Here is an 18548-nt window from a genome sequence, read left to right on the forward strand (position 1 = left end):
ATTTGTTTCCATCATTCACTTTACGAAACTGCTTTCAGTTTAAACCCTCCATTATTTAAATGACAAGTGAACAAGGACGGAATATATAACTTGGAAAATACATTCACAATCACTATTTTATGATCTAGGAGAATATTTTATCGAATATGAAATATGTTTGAATGCTGATTTTTTTATTTTGTAGGTCAAATTTGAACATTTACATCTACAAACGTATATCACCTGCCCAAAAAAATAAAAGAAATGCAATTTATTTAAATTTTTGTATACTCGGGGTCACATTAGGGAAAGTCCACCTAGAAGAAATGTGTATAGGGTGTTTTTACAGCTCTCAAATGTAAAAATGGGTCAAATTTGAGCCTGAACAGTACTGTAGTTAAGTGCACCCTGTATGTTAGCTCCTGTCATCAGTGTATGAATGTGTGAATGGGTGTATTTTAGGTGAAAAGAGTGAAAGTGAAGTAAAAACAGAAAATGAAAATCAATCAATGAAACAGCAAAGGAACAAAGCAACATCTTGCATCCTGATATTGAGTAGTGTTGTTTCTAGCTGTTGTTATGTGAGGACTGCTTGCAGTGAGGACTAGTATTGCTCATAATCATTCATTTCCTTGTAAGACCAGAGAAGAACACAGCAGGTTCAGTAAAGTGGAGACAGTAAATCAGCAGGATTTGATTTTCCCTCGTGTCTCGAGCAGAAGCGAGGCAACCATAGACCACCGAGAGACTTTATTGTCTCTAATAACAAATATCTAAAAGAAAAAAAAAACAAAGAAACCAACAAAAATCCCCTCAAAACAAACAAAAACACAACTGATAAAATAGATTAAAAGGCACATGTTCCTTCATAATGAATGTGTTCAGCTCTATCAGAGGGAGGAGGTTGTTCATTCCCAGTCTGTTCTGTGAGTTACTTACTGTAGCTGACACAGCAGAGAGCAGTGCTGCTTGGAAAAGGGCTGTAAGGCTTTCACTGCAGATGGAGAGTGGGTGGGAGATTCGCAAATGATGAGAAAGCGGCCGCTGAACCGAATGTTCATTTAAGTGCACCATCATTCCTAATGTCAGGTCACGGCCTGGCGCTTATTGCTGGCAGTGGCGGGAGGCGGGAGGCGGGAGGTGGGAGAGTTGTTGGGAAGCGGATAGATGACAGCGGTTCTTGTCAGTGAACATCTGTGTGGTCCGTTTATCCAACGCTGTACACACTGATGCTGGGTCACAGCTCAGTCATTAAGAACCAATGAACCAATGAACCAAGCTGTTAACACTTTTATACAAGAAAAAGCTCATCAGAAAAAGCAATTTTAATGTCAGCCAGGGGCAAGTAGTCTTTTTTTTGTTTGTTTGTTTATATAGTGCCATACATGTGAGCAACTTATAGAACATACTCAATACAAGATACAACAAGAGGGAGGACTAGACTCAAACAAGTAAAACAGGGACAATCAATCAAGTCCACTTATTACTTTTAGTGTGAAGACTTGGTTTAAAGTAAAGGTTGGTTAGGTTAAGGTTAGGTTAAGGTTAGATTAGGCATTAAGATTAGGATAAATCTCCAGGAAATGAATTTAAGTAAATTTAAATGATTACTTTCAGGGGGGAGACCAGGGAATAAAGTAAAAGTTAGTTTAAGGTTAATTTATGGTTAGGTTAAGGTTAGTTCAAGGTTAGGGTAAGTCTCCAGTAAATTAATGTAAGTCAATGTAATATCCTGTGTGTGTGTGTGGGGGGGGGGGGGGGGGGGGGGGCGTTGAACTTGGCGTAAGGGCTCATTCACCCAAAATCGGTTAAGATCTTCTGCTCTAGAAGATCCAGCGATGAGATAACAAGTTATAAAAGCATTAATTAAATCACTGTATACAATCATATTTTACTGTGAATTTCCTATTTTCACAATTAAACACCTAAAATCATAACGACTAAATATGTAGATATACACAATCCACAATGCTCTGTTTATTTTTCAGGTAAAATAATGAAGAAGAGGTGGTGGGTGGGTTCTGGTGATGGGCTAAAGCAGGGCAAAGAAAGCAAGGAAGAGGAGGAGGGGGAAAGAGCTGAAAATGAAGGATGGAAAAAGGATAAAATAAGCAAATGAAATATAAAAAAAGAAAAGAGAAATGGGAGAGAAAATAAATAAAAGTAAGTAAATACTTCTAAAATTCTGCCCTGACCCAACTGGACAAACCCTCCTAGAGTATTTTACCTTTTTTTGTTGTTTTCTTTCTTTTTCTCTTTCTTTTTTCCTTTGGTTAATACTACCAGCCACCTCTTTTTACTCTCTCTCTCTCTCTCTCCTCTGTATCTCTCACAGTGGGGAGCATCTATCTACCGGCTGCCTGAATAAAAGTGATTTGATGTGTGACAGGCTGGGAATGTGCTGTCTATTACCAACAAATGAGAGGTGGAACCGTGACTGCAGTTACCAATGACCAAACATCCCCAATGAATATGAACCCAGTCTGAATCAGAGGTTACATCCAGGTAAGTGAGAGGATTTGTTGCATTCTGAGTGAACAATCCTCTCCTCAATTGATCTCTGAATTACAGGCCACGTGTCTATTAGAAATGTCTATTTGAGCACAGAAGTCTCACCCAACTTTGTAAGTTTTTAAATTTTCATGACCCTTAAATCACTCAGTAATGGAGGTTCATGCTGTTCTCCATGCAGAGGCTCTTCACTGCCACCTTCATACTGATAGCAGGGAGAGGAGAGAGTGCTAACAAGCTGTAGAAATTCACACAGTGAATATGACAGAAAGATGTCATAGCTGACTGAAATATAGAGGAGAACAAGGTCATTAATCATCACTTTCCAGACCAATCAGGCTTAAATAACAGAATTAAAAATAGGATTATTTTACTATATGTTTTACTACTATTGTTTTTGTACTTATTTATTGTTCTTCGTTATTTTTATTGATGCTCTATTCATTTTGCTGCTGTAATAATGCTAATTTCCCCATTGTAGGTCTAATAAAAGAATATCTTATCTTGGCAGTTAATTTTTTATACTGTATATCTACAATCACAGTGTTCTTAAGATATTTAAGCACAGCAAATAGCCGTATCATTACTAAAGGAGGAGGAGTACATATCTGTGATGTACTGTGGTCATTCAACTTTAAATAAGCAGTTTTCACTATTTAGAGTAATCCATTTCTGTCATATATACAAATACATACATTAATTTGACATTTTCTGTGTTCTTGCATCATGCTGTGCTTCTATTCACCATGGAGAAGTGAATGTGCTGGCTCCAAGCCAACAGCTTCATTGGTAAGTGTAGCTGTCTGTGATCTGGGAGACCCTAATTCACTATAATAGACTTAAAGCACCCACTGACCACTTATAATCACATTATAATGCTTTATAACTGTGATTTAAAATGCATTATAAAATTATTATAATGTGTTACAACTATGTTCATTATAATACATAATGTCAGCAAGCAACCAGCAATGAATAAATGCCTTATAATGATTATTGTTATAAACCATTATGAATATATGTGAGTGTTTATAACTATAATTAAACAGTGTTATAAACAGATTATTACACATTATAAATGTGTTTATATAATATATTTACAATATATAGACTAGGGCATCATAGAAAGATACTTATCTCATAATACTTGTCTGCATTCCTTCTGATCCATACTATATGTCCATAGAAAGCCTGAGGTCTACCATTGGCTACAGTAAGCAGCTGTGACCACAGAGTTAGTGGGCATGCTATTTGCTATCATAGCAGTGCTATGATAATGGCTGGTAACTCAGCCAGAGTCACGTCTGCTATTACATCTAATATAAATATAACTAACAGAGGTTAAATATCTCTCCATTCTATGTTATGACATGTTATATCATGGCTGTGATTCTGACAGGCTGTAGCTATAGAAGTATTGTAGCCTTTGTAATGGATATAGGTTTTGTGTATTACTGTTGGTGTAATTATGGCTATGTAATTTATAGCTGTGGCTGCTGTTCATGAGGTCTGTAACTGCAGATTAGCCTTTTGTGGGTGTAACATTAAAGCCTTTTTCAAACATGCACCACTTTAAATTCATGTGGTGTAAACTCAACATGCTGGTTTCATGTCTGAAGATGTACTCTGGTCACTTTTACATACAAGTCACGACTGCAATATAACAAGGTTGGACCTTTAACAGTACTGTATCATTTTATACATAATCTGACTTGAATGCAACCAGATGAACCAAAAGGCTGCAGCCCAAAAAATAAAACATGCAGGGAAAGACACACATCTCATTTTACCTTCTAACATCACTATAATAGTATTAGTTATCATCATCTCTCAAATTGTTACCTTGCTGGGAACTTGTGAAACCAGTTAGGGGAGCATCATTAGTTATATGAGGTCCCTGCGTACAATGATTCATTATGCAAATGGTTTTATACAGTGTATACAAGACAACAGCAGAGTGGAGAGATGGAAGAAAGAAGACAAAAAGCCTTAAAATAGAACATAAGACTGACAGAGAGGAGAAGAAAAAATTCAATTCAATCTCGAAAAAAAAGAGGCATTTATTTGATAGTTCAAATGCACACATGCCAGTGGTGTGGATGGTTAATTCCATCTTGGCGACTATGAGGTGATGCAGGCATTTTGCTCATCTACAGTATCTATGCTATAAGGTTCAATTTAACTCTCTGCCACTTGAGCGGCAGAGTCGGCATTCTTATGAATACAAAGCAGTCTTCACACAGCAGTTCCATGCGTGGCTTTGCTTCCATCCAATTTCCTTGATCCATTTTGTAATTTTACACTTAATGTAAATGCGGTTGAGGTTCTCCCTCTAAATGAAGGCATTGGCAAACCAACAAGGATGAATACAGGACGGAGCCTGTCATGTAAGAAATATATGCATATGATCCTCCCTTTCATATACATATATACACACATATCCAGCACAGGGGTGTCATATGAAGACATAAATAAAGAACACTGACAACTACAGTGCATTCACCTGTTTAAGATGCTACAGTATAGCAGTTTTTTTATTTTTTTTATTTTATCTTGCAGAGTGAAATGGAATGCACAGAGAGACATGTTCACAGAGATGATGACATCAGTGGCAGCCTTGTATGCAGAGCAATCACCCACTGTCGCTATGGCCACCTCTAAGTATAGGAACAGTTACAGACTCATCAGATTTAAGGTTTAATATAAAGCTGAGAGCATTCTGGCAGCTCTGTGACTTAATCTGATGGAACTACATGATGTCCTTAAAGGGAAATTCTGTTTTTCTACCTAGCCTCTTGAGACAATCTGCACCTCTTTAGCAACTAAATGATTCACTATTTTCACCAGTAGTTATAAGCAGATTGCCCAAGGTGTGGCCAATCACTTTCCAGGACCATTATCTGCAATCCTTTTTGACAGAGCTGGATCAAATCAGGTGTTATGGCCCTTTTTTACTCATTTTATAAATACTGAGTCTATTCTAAGCATATCTTTGGCATTTCCTTCACCTAAAGTTGTTTAGATTCCAAAGTGATTTACATACAATTGACATTATTAATGAGCTCATGAAGTAATGGTTGCAGCTGTGTAGTATAGTATAGTATAGTATAGTACAGTACAGTATAGTACAGTACAGTATAGTATAATATAGTACAGTACAGTATATTATAGAATAATATGGTACAGTGCAGTATATTATAGTATAATATAGTACAGTGCAGTATATTATAAAATGATATAGTACAGTATAGCATAGAATAATATAGTACAGTACAGTATAGTATAGAATAATATAGTAAAGTACAGTATAGTACAGTATAGTATAGTATAATATAGTACAGTACAGTATAGTATAGTACAGTATAGGATAATATAGTACAGTGCAGTATATTATAGAATAATATAGTACAGTACAGTACAGTACAGTATAGTATAGTATAGTATAGTACAGTACAGTATAGTATAATATAGTACAGTACAATACAGTACTCTATAGTATATGACAAGGATGTCCAAACTATTGTATAAATATTCATGTAGCTGCAGGTTTTCATTCTAACCAAGCAGCAGCACACCAGGCTTGACTCATTTAATCACCTGATCACAGTCTTCAGACAACTGATTGGTCGAATTGTGTGCTTGTGATATAGTGAACTGAATGGAGTCTGATAGTGAATGAGAGGAAGAACCTGCTGTTTCACAGCTGAGATTTCAACAGGATATTTTAGAACTGTGAGATTGTGTCTAAGGTTCCTCACAAGGTACAAATATTTGTTTCAAATGTAGCCGGCGGTCGCTATCTTAGCATTAGCTCAGATATATTATATTCCTTTAGCTGAGAAACATAAAGAAACAGTGTTTACGAGTGTGCATGTTTTAAAACTTCATCCAAAGACTGAAAATGGAAAAAGTTGAAAATTCTGAGTACTGCGTCTCGTTAAGCAGACAGTCTGCTGTAAAATGTGGAACACAAACACAGACACTTCCAGCCATTCCTGATGTAAATTACCATCTTCTGGAAACAAACTCCGACTACATAAATTACATATGGCGGTGGGCTCATGCTTAAGCTTCCTGCATATTTTATTTGACACATGGGCTTGCAGATAAACAGTAATGTTAACTACTCCAACAGTGTAGCTATATGACTGTGTACGAGCACACACACACACACACACACACACACACACACACACAAATACATATTGCTTACATCTTCTATTCATCAGTAACCAACATTTCCACTCCAGCAAAGCATCAAACTATTTGTGATATTAAATATTGTTTTTAATGACCTCTTCTGCATGGTCTGCTACACTCTTGACGTTTCACCAAATGTTTTTAGGTTCAAATGAAATAAAAGCAGCAGTTAAGGAAATGGGGGGGTGGGATCCATTGTAGATTGCCCAGTCTAAAGGCACCATTAAAGTTTGCTTATACTGAGAGAGTGTATAAATGACTGTAGAAATCAGAATCGCACGTTGTACTTTCTCCAATTATCTCATCAACCATCAAATAGCTGTAGATATGTGGATTTGATCATATAACATCTTTTTATATGGAGTCCCTGCGGCAGACTGTTGCAGCTCAGCAGACATTAAGACTGCGAGCAGACACCATGACTGCCCAAACCAAACACTTTCATATTTTCTCTTTACTTCCATGACATCAATTATTAACTGTACACTATATAGCTGAAATAGCTGTTGTAATGAATGCACAGTTCCAATAATAAAAGTAGTACTTTACATTTATATTATATATAGTGTAATGTATTATTTATTATCGTATATATTATGAGTCACATAGCTGCGAGTATCTATAGTATTGCTACTTAAAGTCTGTGTAAAGTAAGAATAAATATGTGTTCTGAGTTTGACATACCACAGAAAAGTGTGTTAACCACCCTGCCAAATTTGAATGATTAAAAAAATCACCAAATATATGAAATTAGGCTTCAAAGTTGTGTAAAAATCAGCCTCTTTCTCTGCTACCAAACGCTGTGGGAGTGCCCACCGAGTTCACTGAAACCCCGCCCCCTACCAAGTGTCACCTGTCAATCAAAGTCACCACCTCTACCAGAAACATGGACGCTACGTCTGAGAGGTTTCTGCTGCTAACTCAGCTGCTAGCTCAGCGGCTAGTAGTAGTAGTAGTATGCGCTGAATGTATTCATACCTCTACAGCAGCAGGGGCGGGTTTATGCTAATCACCGCCATGTTACACAGAAATGTTGAAACACAGTTTGTGAAGCCTAGCTCCACAATTCAAATCTAAATGGTTGAAATGCTTTTTACACTTTTTTTAGAAATACATTTATGACCTATTTAATGTGTTTAGAAGAAAATGTCTGAATTCACTTTACACAGTCTGTAAGTAAAAGATGCAAATGCTTCCTATGTTGAAAGGGAGAAGCTTTAGCAGCAGGTGAGGCTTCACCTGATGTGCTGAGTGCCATCAGTTCAACAGACACTGTGGAAAACTATGGAGAGGAAAAAGCTTAGTGTTGTCATTCCAAAATTTCCACCCGTGTGTGTAGTCCACATGAGCTGCCATCCTCCTGTAAGCAGCTTGCTGATGTAACCGATGTTTGTGTGAAGCAACGCTGACATCAGTGCGTCTCTTCAATACGAGCTGTAGCAAATTGATCCAGTTAAAACAGAACTGGAACTGCTCAAAAAAAATCTAGCACCTATTAAATTGCATATATATGGAGGACAAAATGTATAAGATCAGCTGATGCTCTCACTGGGAAGAGATTAGTTGTTGACAAGATTCAGGGTGAAAGAATGTCAAATGATCTGTCACAGTAAATTGCCTGACAGTGGAAAGTGACCATCAGTTCCACTGGTTCATTAAAGATCTACTGGGTGCAGTTCATCCAGGAGTCACTTAAACAGCTGGATGGACACAGAGGGGAATAATCAGTCAAGTGAATTTATGGATGTTTCCACTAAGTCTGATTGTTAGATTAAAGGCCATTTTGATTATCAGTACACACTTTGAGGAAGGTAAGGATTTACAAATGATTAAATTCAGTATGTGTAGATGAATGAATACCATCAGGAGGGTCTGCTGTCTTCACCTGTCTCTTTAAATCTGTGTGGGATTTTCTGCCTTTTATTTGTTTATTGCATCACTGACTGATCTGAGGCATGTACTATGAAGCTGGATACCCTGGATATCTCTCCGTTACCTGGGTTGACTTACCCAGACATTTGCAATCCTGATAAGCGGTACTACGAAGCTGGTTATCAACTTGGTAATTGAACCCAGGGTTTTCCAATCTGGATCTCTGCGCGCTCACATTAAAGGGGAGGTGTTTGCAGCGTCTGACCAATCACAAACATGGAGAAACCCTGCAGAGCAGACTACTTTACCATGGAGGAGCAGAGAACTATTCTTCAACAATATGAAGAATTCAATCATCATCCAGGCCAAAAGCAACTCTGATGCTGCAGCAAAAGCCAGGAAGGAGTGCTGGCAGAAAATTGCCGACATTAAGTTAGTTTAATATTCAACATTCATTTAACATCCAAAATACAAACCTATTATGCGCTTCAACTATTTGAGTGAATGATTTCAAACCAACTGTATAACATACAGACTAATATCCCTCATGTGCCTCAAGGATTCTTTTTTAAATATATATTTATATATATATATTCTATAGCTGACTGATTTTAAAGTTCTGCTACTGGTCACTGAATGGTTTAGGTCCAGAATACATAAATGACATGTTAGTAGAATATAAACCCAGTAGAGCTCTGAGATCTACTGACTCAGGTCAGATAGTAGAGCCCAGAGTTCAAACTAAACATGATGAAGCAGCTTTTACACAACTGGAACAAACCATGTTTCTGTTTTATGTAAAGCACATTGAGTTACCATTGTGTATGAAATGCGCTATATAAATAAAACTGCCTTGCCTTGCCTTGATACCTGTCCTGTGATTGGTCTGATCTGGATTTTGATTTGTCCAATCTGCTATTTGATTGGTCTGATCTGTCTGGTTATTGGTCTTATCTGGCTTTAGGTTGGTCAGATCTGTCCTGTGATTGGTCTGATCTGCCATGTGATTGGTCTGTACTTCCCTGTGTGTCTGAAGGATAGGTCACACCAATCACAGTACAGGTCAAACCAATCACAGGACAGAGAACAGACCAATCACAGACAATCACAGACCGATATTAGCAGAGTAATGTAATACAGCTCCAGGTTGAATGTATTTGTTACCAAACCAGGGTTCAATGTGTTTTCTCTTTCATTCTAATGACATTAATATTCATCATTCTTTTGTGGTTACACCATTTGACATTTTCAGGAGCACTCTGTCTTACTTTTGGTTTAAAAAAATGGTGCAAATGTCATTTAAATGATATAAAACCACCAATAATACTAAATGTATATTTTAACAAAGCTGATGCTGCTTTTAAAACTATTTTCTAACATAGTTTGAATTGCTCATCTTGCCAACCCTTATTTATCACTGACTCATGTACAGTATTTATTTGATTTACATTGTTGGATATCTGCTGGGACATTAGCCATATTTATGTGAGGTTAATCCATTGTGCTGGTGGGGTTACATATATTTTATTTCTTTTGTGATTTTATTTCTGTATTATTTACAAAACACAGTGGGGCTCTAAAGCTGAAGCCCCATTGACCATAAAATATTAAACGAACACATCAGCAGTTAAATATTCTTGCCCACACACTAAAAAAAGGAAAATGAGCACTACTGTCAGACCACCATCACCTCTTCACCAATACTGGTTCACATCAGGTTTCTTTCTAATGACTGAAAATGGTTTCTGTGGATATTGATGGTGTTTGATGGTTTGAGGCTTTGTTGTTGCAACATCTTGTAGCTGAGCTGTACAAATATCTACATCTTGTGTGGGCAAATTACCATGAAATATACTCTCTGGACATTTCTCTCCAATGTTTGCACTGTACTCAAATTACACAGTGTTATCATGAATCTTCCATGTTTGTGCACTAAAATGAACCAAACACACCGCAAAGATTATCTCCTGATATAAATGAAACATAATGGGTCTCCAATCGTTACCACGGCTCTGTGAAATATTCCACTTCAGCCTCCATCCTCCTCCGGCTTTGCACCCAGAGGAGAAAGAAAAAAGCAAACTCACAAATAGAGCACAAACACTGAGCCATCTGTGGAAATAATGAATGGAGTTTTACACTTGTACTGTATAATTTGTGCTTGTGGCATTGTTGCACATCATTGAGAACACAGGTGATGATTGCAGTTATTGTAAATCACAATAATATGTCAAGTAATACCTGTTCCAAGATGCTCTGTAATACAAAATTGAGTAATTGTGAGTTCAAACCAAAGAAAAAGCTTTTAGGAAGACTACTCATCTGCTCTATAGGCATGTTAATCTCCTCCTTTATCATCAGGAGGATGAATTTTATAATTATCAAGCTAAAAAGGCTGAAGACACCTGAGAGAGCACAGAGGAAATGGGTCTTAAATATCTACTGATGGAGAAAGCAGAATCCTGGGTCTCTGTGAGTCCTGCCTGTTGACAGACGCTGCTTTAATTGCTTTGCGCACACATATGTGTTGAATGTACAGGTTTGTCTCAAGGTTGATTATAGGTGTCAGGTGGGAATTACTTTTATTGATCACTGTCTGGATTCTATGTACATGGTAAATGCCCTCATCACATATGGTTATGGCTAAAATAGTATGTGGGAAGAGAAAGCAATCACTGGTTTTTAATGTTACTCTTGGGAACTGGCTTTGTACTTTAACTTCCAAGTGCTCTTTCCTCAGCCATCTCCATTAATGCTATCAAACTTTGTATAATTCTGTACAGTACATTCCAGTCATGGTCTCTGCAGTACAGAAAGGCATTTAAGTGTCCTCTTTATTCCATTAAATAATATGATGCTTACAAAGCAGGAAGCTGGTTTCTATGCCCCTTGACATTTATGAACAGGCATCTACTAAACTGAAATCTAAAGCTTTAACCCTCATCCTACCAACATATTAAACATTCTGTATGAAACAGCTTACATACTGTACCAAATTTCAAAATGTATTTCCTCTCAATAAATATTATTTGTTAAAAGAGAAAACAGATTATTATTATTTTTGGAAAGTTCATTTGCATACAGTATTAAAATGAAAGTTTAGGGATATGAGGAAATCTGTGTTTGTGATTCTTTAGATGGTGAACATGAATTCTATAAATAGATGGATTAATAATAGTTAGAATGAATAGTTCCATCTATTAAAACCTCAAAAGCAGAATTGGGTGCTTTTAACTACATAATACGATGGTATTTTTAAAAATAACATGAATTAAAACAGACGGAAAACAATCACAAATACATTTATTAGGAGCAAATTTACAGACAAATAATAACAATTGGAATGGTAGTGTACACCACATGTGAGATATGATCAAATGTGTACAACCCAGTGGTATAAGGGTTAAGAGAGTAAGCTCTAAGGAGTTAAAAGTGTTAAATCATCTGCTGTGTGGCATGATGAGACAAACCTGACTGATGTTCTGGAGCATTCATTCTGATGATACAGCGTTTCTACACAGAGGGGGTGTGTCAGTTGTGTTTTTCAGTCATCAGACACAACACATGAGCATCTAGTTTAATCAACAAAGCAATATGTATACAGGTCAGTGACACATAAGGCCTGGCAAGAGGAACATACAGGTGATTTGTTATATGAGTCACACAGAACACTGAATGAATATTTAGTTTAGTGGTAAGATGAGCAATTCAAATATATGTTAAAAAATTGTCTTAAAAGCAGCATCAGGTTTGTTAAATTATACATTTAGTATTTTTGTTGGTTTTATATAATTTGATAAGATAAGATTTGCACCACTTTTTTTACCAAGAGTAAGACTGAATGCTCCTGAAAATGTCAAATGGTGTAACCACAACATAATGATAAATATTAAACCTACAGTGTATTTAAGTATACTACTAATAATGACTTCATTTACAACATGTAAATGTTTCCTGATCTCCATGATTCTCCAGATGAAATGTAATATTTAGAACAATAGTATTCCATTAGCTTTATTTAATATAAAAGTTATAATGTAAGATCATGCCAAACTAGTTGATATGGTGTTTTATTGACTATTTACTGTTTTTAAGCAAGTTGAATTATTTGGTATAAAGTTTTTATGGTTACACCACTTAGACATTTTTGCCATAATCCTCTAATACAGTATATTCTCTAAAAATTGATTAAAAGCAGAAATGTCATGCTAAAATAATGTGTGCAAGTTATTCATATGTTTATTTATTTAAATTTGACTCATAACTTATCCAACGTGGTCCCAAGGTTCTGAACAAAAGTGCAATTTAAATCTAAAAAACAATGCCCACATCAAAACAACTCAGTATATCAGGACAAAAAGTAAAACTATCATTGAAAATTGAATTATAAATCTCTGACTCAGTTCCATAAGCTAGTCCAAACCGGGCTGTTATACAACATGGCTGACTAAACCACATGGACACAAATGACCCAAACACAGGGCTGCTCACATTTCACTACATGCCTGTTTTTACACGTCAAGTCTCCCATTGTATGTGCCTAACTACACAGATCAGATGCAACCAGGTCAGGTAGACAACATCTGGAGGTCTTTATTTAGCTACTTTGGCTACTAAAACCACTCGCCCAGGCCTGTGACCTTCTCACAGTACCATACCCATAAAATCATTGGGGATGCAACCTTTTCACTTGTGTACTGGAAATCTGGAACACTTCACCAGCAGAAATGAAGAGGCGAGCTCTGTGAGAACTCTTAAAAACCAGGTTACCTACATGAACATACTGACCTTCAATTAACTTCCCCAACATCAACAACACCTACATTATTTAATGTACTTTGAATACTTATATAGATTTTTTTAATGTATCTTCATGTTTTGTCTTAATTATTTAGTATATATATATAAGTATATATGGGTCCCAAGTGAGTTTGTCTGCAGATTCCATGGTGGCTACATCTGTGTTTGCCCATATGGGATACAATTGAGTTCTGACTGGTTTTCAGGTGGGGCGCAACTGGGTGAGACCCATGAAGGCCTCATATGTTTGCTCATATGGGGTCTGAGTGGGATCACAATTAAAGTCTGTGTAAAGTAAGAATAAATATGTGTTCTGAGTTTGACATACCACAGAAAAGTGTGTTGTTAACCACCCTGCCAAATTTGAATGTTTAAAAATATCACCAAATATATGAAATTAGGCTTCAAAGTTGTGTAAAAATCAGCCTCTTTCTCTGCTCCCAAACGCTGTGGGAGTGCCCGCCAAGTTCGCTGAAACCCCGCCCCCTACCAAGTGTCACCTGTCAATCAAAGTCACCACCTCTACATGAAACATGGACGCTACGTCTGAGAGCTTTCTGCTGCTAAATCAGCAACTAGCTCGGGCGGCTAACTCAGCTAACTGTAGACTGTAGTAGTAGTAGTGTGCGCTGAATGTATTTATATCTCTACAGCAGCAGGGGCGGGTTTATGCTAATCACTGCCGCGATCCTGAACACAGAAATTTTGAAACACAGTTTGTGAAGCCTAGCTCCACAGTTCAAATCTAAATGGTTGAAATGCTTTTTACACCTTTTTTAGAAATACATTTATGACCTATTTAATGTGTTTAGAAGAAAATGTCTGAATTCACTTTACACTGTCTTTAAATCTGGCCCATTTAGCCAATCCCACATGGGCTTCACATGAGGTTCCCATGTTACTGACTATGGGATCCGCAAAATTTGCCCAGATCAAGCCCATGCCTACTCAGTGCCCATGTAGCCCACATTTAACCCATGTGGGGCCCACATGGACATGCTGGCTGGGGTGCTATACAAATAAATAAACTTAAACTTTATCTGTACACTAACTAGTAACTTTCACATGCAGGGTAAATAATGAAATATAGTGGAGAAAAAGTGTTAAGTAACATAAAAAAACAACTTCCAAATTGAAATTAAGCACAGTAAATGTACTCAGTTTCATTCCAATACTGTTGATATCAAATACACTGATTATAATGGGTTTACTCAGTTTTCCTTCATGGACTTCATTGACTGCAGTTTTGGTGTCTTCAGCCAACATTTCAAGTCTAGCAGCGAGAAGAGGGTTGTTTGTTCTTCCTCTGCTTTCCACACATAAGACACATTATAATTAGTGACAGGGCCTTCATATTGACTCTGCTACAGCTGCTCATTTACATCCCATTGATGATGTAACAGCATAATGTTACAAATATTATAGTTGCTAAATTGAAAACACAAAGCAAGTCAATAAAATTTGTATTAAGGTTTGAAAATCAATCTCTTTTGTCTCTTTTATCATTTCTGTTTTTTCTACTTGAAGGATCAATTCATTTAACATCACAATAATGTAATATGTTACTCTTAATACATGTGCTGCTTTCTGACTTCAAGCACAGTCTTTCATTTGGAGTATTTGCTTCCTGTGATGCTTGTTTCAAAGATTGCCTCTTAGCCATCTAAAGCTCACATCTCAGCTAATGAATTTCTCCAGATGAAGATCCCCTCTGTCCCAGCATTATCACGTTCATTTGCAGCAGAGTTATCAAAGGTAAATGTGTATTAGGTGGACACACAGCTCCAGCTCTCCTTTGAGAGACTTACAGCTTTTATCCTGTTGCTTCTCAGAAAAAAAAAGGAATCAGATTATGCTAATTGTCTTTTCATGTTCGATTTGATAAAGGCAACTTCAAAGTACCGGCTGATTCTCGCCAAGAATCACATGTGACTGCGTTTAATTCCAAAAAGGGGTAAAAGCTCCGGCTTCAAAGAGCAGTCATCATCTGAATGTTTCAATACCATCAAGCAGCGTTATTTCCTGAGTCAATTAGCGAGAGAACACTTTTTTTTTCTCTCTGCTGGACGAAGGAGAGATGTGATTGGCTCCTAATATTATGCCACTGTGAAATTTGGAGACAGGTGTTTCCTGCTGCACAGAGGCTGCAAATTGGTCACAGTAAATGTTTGTGATGATCTAAATAGAGGCTAAATAAAGCTCATCTTTGATCAAGGCTACACATCTCATACCAGTAATTACAGGAGTGTTTGTGTTTCAAAAATTAGGACTATCTGTGCAGTCTCCATGTTGGAAGTGATTTTGCTCTTTTCTTCTAAGATAGTATCTGAAATGAAAGGATTCTAAAATAAAATCCTTAAAGCAGATAGCTAAAATCTTAACTGTAATCTGAACTAATTCTATGTTTCTAAATGACTTCATTTGATGAGTTAAATAAATGATCCATTGAAGATTAGTGAACTCGTGATTATAAGTTCTGAAGGTGATAACTAGACAACTAGAAACTTATCTTAAAACACTTACTTACAAGAAAAGTTCATCTAACCCTTACATACTGTTCATATTCTACAACCCCACAGTATGTTCTTTGTCAGTTTCAACCCAGTCTAAGAATCTCCTCATAAAAAGTGTTTATACCAAATGTTGAACCTCAGATGTGTTTAGAAAGCATCAATAGTTGATCTGACTGATCAATAAATGTGATTAAACCTTGATTCATGTTTCAGAGAGCAGAGAGAGTGTATTTTTTTAGCTCCTATTTGACCTAAGACATGAAAATATAACATAGCAATAATGATGTAAATGTATTTAATGTAAAGGTAAAATGAGCAGAACTTTATGGAAGTGTGGGGTTTATTGTAGAACCATTAGAGCCATCAGTCTTCACTGCCAGCCTCATATGAGATTGAGGTAGTCTACTGCTGCTTTGAACAGTTGCTGCACCTCCGTGGCCGCCATGCTGGATGTAAACAGAGTCGCTCTACAGTCGTCATCGCCTTGAGCCCGCCTCCCTGTTCTGTGATTGGTTCCCTATCTCAGGTGAAGATTTTGTCTTGGTAGCCATGCTAACTTTCTGAGCGAGGTGGAATCTCGCTTGAATGAGAGCAACCCTTTACCTAGGCTACTTCACTGCTACATCATAAAAAGAAACCCTCACCATCTTATTAAATCTATTAACTATTCATTTCACTAAAACACATGGCAATAGATACAGAGATATTTGACCCAGAACAGCCTCAATGGGCAAACATTTGTAGCATCTATACAAACAGGTCAAATGTAAGGGTAAGTATAACTGATTATGGGATTTTACAGTACAAAGGAGTTTGGTATCAAGTATTTGGTTTCATTGCATTCCACAATGAAATATGTTACATAACAATCTCATTTTTGTTATTAGTAATATATGAAAGAAAACTGGATCTGATGTAAAAGATCACAATGTGGTTTATGTTTTGCAAATATATTGTATCTTATTGCACTCTATAATGCATAGTGTGTCCTGTAGTTGGTGGCCAGTCCATTTAACCTGGTGAACATATGGCTGTAGTATGACCTGCAGACGTTTGGCATAGATTGAATAGGTTACAAACTCAGTTTTGACTGTGCAGCTGTCTTAAAATCTTTGCATGACTATTTGTTTTTTGGCATTACACTGCATTCATTTGGAAAACATTTGTGTACAAATCCACTTACAATAATTGGATTTGAACAAAGGCTTTACATCGTCAAAAAGTCCATCCCTCCCAAACAAACAACTCAGTGTGTGTTCGGTGTTACAGTACAAGCAGCTCCTGGCAACACTGCCCAGCAGCATCTCAGCAGCAGCCGTGATAAAAAGCTGCTTGCATTGTAGGAGAGGAGCTTCAATGCTTTCTTCTCATGTAGCCCAGGAAATTGAAAACTACTGTACCATTTAAAGGACCATTCCAGTCCAGTGTGCTTCGTTATTTTACAGTAATTAGTCCAGATCGCTTTGCTTCTGTAGCTACTCAATGTATTGGTCCACTTAACCCAAACATTACATCTACTGCTAAGAATATCGGGATCATCTTTGACTAATATAAAACATTTGGCCATCATGTTAAAAGCTGTTTCCTTCAGTTTAGAAATATGGCAAAAATAAGACTTGTATTATCCTCTTCTGGTCCTGAACAATTGATCCACACATTCATTTTCTCTCAGCTAGACTTCTGTAACTGATTAAACATTTGGAGTTAGTCCAACCAGAACCTTCTAACCAGAACCCACTGAAAGTCCCATATTATCCCTGTTCTTGATTCATTCCACTGACTTCCTGTAAAATTCTAAATCAGCTAAAAAGATCCTGCTGATTACATTCAAGGCATTCAATGACCATGTCCCTTGCTACATTTCTGTCCTCCTAGTTCCTCACTCCTCTTTTCAACCACTTCCATCCTCAAATCTCAGCTCTTTATCTAACCCGAAAACAAAAAGGTTGCCCCAACTGTTTGGAATTATCTTCAGCAATCTGTTAGATCTGCTGAATCTCTTGATTCTTTTGAATGGCACCATTGCCATGCCTTTCTATAGACCTCCCTTTCTGTTCATGACCTCATTGTGTTGCACAGATTGTCCATACAAAGACATCAATCGATGGACATTCAGTTACCATCAACGGACGAGGTGGCCGAGTGGTTAAGGCGATGGACTGCTAATCCATTGTGCTCTGCACGCGTGGGTTCGAATCCCATCCTCGTCGCTGCATTTACTTTGTCTGCATCTTACTGAACTAAGTGGCTCCATCATGAAGGTGTAGATTCCGCTTATGTCAATTGCCTCACTGTGGTTCACAGATTGTCCATCCAAAGACATGAATGGATGGAGTTAACACTGCTGTCGACGGACGAGGTGGCCGAGTGGTTAAGGCGATGGACTACTAATCCATTGTGCTCTGCACGCGTGGGTTCGAATCCCATCCTTGTCGAATTAACATAAGTTTAGTCAGCTGTGTTCTCTTGTCATTGAGCTAATTGGTCCCGTCATTAAGGCCTTTGATTTAAAGCTGCAAATTCAATTCAATCCAGTCAAAGAAGCCAGATCAATCCAAGCACCACTGACCAAACGTATGCTTTGTTGAAAGACTTTCCTAACATATCTATAAGTGAACAGACAGTCCTAAATTGAGGAAGCTATCATAGCTTGTTAGAAGTGTTCCACTGTTC

General features: G+C 37.2%; 2 non-coding genes across 2 annotated transcripts; both read left to right on the forward strand.

Annotated features, from left to right (window-relative positions):
• Positions 1-18003: 18003 nt before the first annotated feature.
• Positions 18004-18085, forward strand: trnas-gcu (transfer RNA serine (anticodon GCU)). The gene has a single exon. It is a non-coding gene; the product is annotated as a tRNA-Ser (tRNA).
• Positions 18086-18228: 143 nt separating this feature from the next.
• On the forward strand, positions 18229-18310 carry trnas-acu (transfer RNA serine (anticodon ACU)). Its single transcript has one exon. It is a non-coding gene; the product is annotated as a tRNA-Ser (tRNA).
• Positions 18311-18548: the final 238 nt, after the last annotated feature.

The sequence above is a fragment of the Scomber japonicus genome, chromosome 16 (genome assembly GCF_027409825.1).
Source record: "Scomber japonicus isolate fScoJap1 chromosome 16, fScoJap1.pri, whole genome shotgun sequence".
NCBI classification, from domain to species: Eukaryota; Metazoa; Chordata; class Actinopteri; order Scombriformes; family Scombridae; genus Scomber; species Scomber japonicus.